The sequence below is a fragment of the Octopus bimaculoides genome, chromosome 7 (genome assembly GCF_001194135.2).
Source record: "Octopus bimaculoides isolate UCB-OBI-ISO-001 chromosome 7, ASM119413v2, whole genome shotgun sequence".
In the NCBI taxonomy this organism is placed as follows: domain Eukaryota; kingdom Metazoa; phylum Mollusca; class Cephalopoda; order Octopoda; family Octopodidae; genus Octopus; species Octopus bimaculoides.
The window spans coordinates 35,537,732-35,538,754 of NC_068987.1; the positions used below are offsets into that span (position 1 = coordinate 35,537,732).

The 1,023-nt window shown below is 33.9% G+C and overlaps 1 long non-coding RNA gene across 1 annotated transcript in view; it reads right to left on the bottom strand.

The window, feature by feature from the left end:
• LOC128248294 (uncharacterized) overlaps positions 1 to 1,023 on the bottom strand; it is a 50,623-nt gene that overhangs the window by 9,444 nt on the left and 40,156 nt on the right. The gene's annotated exons all lie outside the window — the stretch shown is intronic.

The window sequence follows — 1,023 nt, forward strand, 5'->3', positions numbered from 1 at the left end:
GTCTGTCAGATGGGACGACCGCTTACCGACCGGTTCACGGAACACATACGCAGAAACACTGTCACGCATCATTTTCGGTCTGGATACAACCCCTTCTTTCAGTGACATCCTCCACAAAACTTTGAAAAGAAAGAAAAACATTTCGTAAGTTAATTTATCCATTTTTCATTCATAGTAGTTTTTTCTTTCATTTTCAATTGCATTTGTTTCATTTGTTTTATTATTTTCATATATATTTTGATTTTATTTATTGTTCTTCTGTTTTACTCTTATTTTCAACATACATGTTTTCAATTTAATTTTAATTTTTGCTTTATTTATCTATATATTATTCAGTTTTGAGTTTCTAAGTTTTTACTTTTTTTTATCTATTAGTATTTAATTTTGATTTTCTTAATTACAATTTTCAATTATAATTTTTAATTCTTAATTTTAATTTTTGTTTTATTCATTTCTGTATTATTTATTTTTTAATTTTCAATTTATAATTTTTAGTTTTTAATTTTAAGTTTTGTCCTATTTACCTATTTATTTTTTATTCATGTTGCATTGTGGATACACAAAAACCTACACGCTTCACTACACCAACAAATTCACTACACACACAAATTCACCCCTCTCTTCCTCTCACTCACACCCACATGCAGACACACAAATACGTGGGCACACACACATGAACACACACACACGGACGCACATATTCCTTCACACACAGCATAGACACACACGCACACATACCTCCACACACCCCCACACACACAGGGACACACATACATGTACGTATATTTCCACACGCACTCACCTCACATATATACACACATCATCACACACATGTGCACCCATACACACATACACACGCAGACACATTCCCACTCTGTCATACGCCCATATGTAAACACATAAACACACGTACTACACTTACCCCCTCACACACTTCTCAGGGCTGCCACCGGCATTACCTGATTTTGACGCGCTTAGATGCGACATAAACACTAATGTACAAGAAAAAAGTGTCTACCAAAC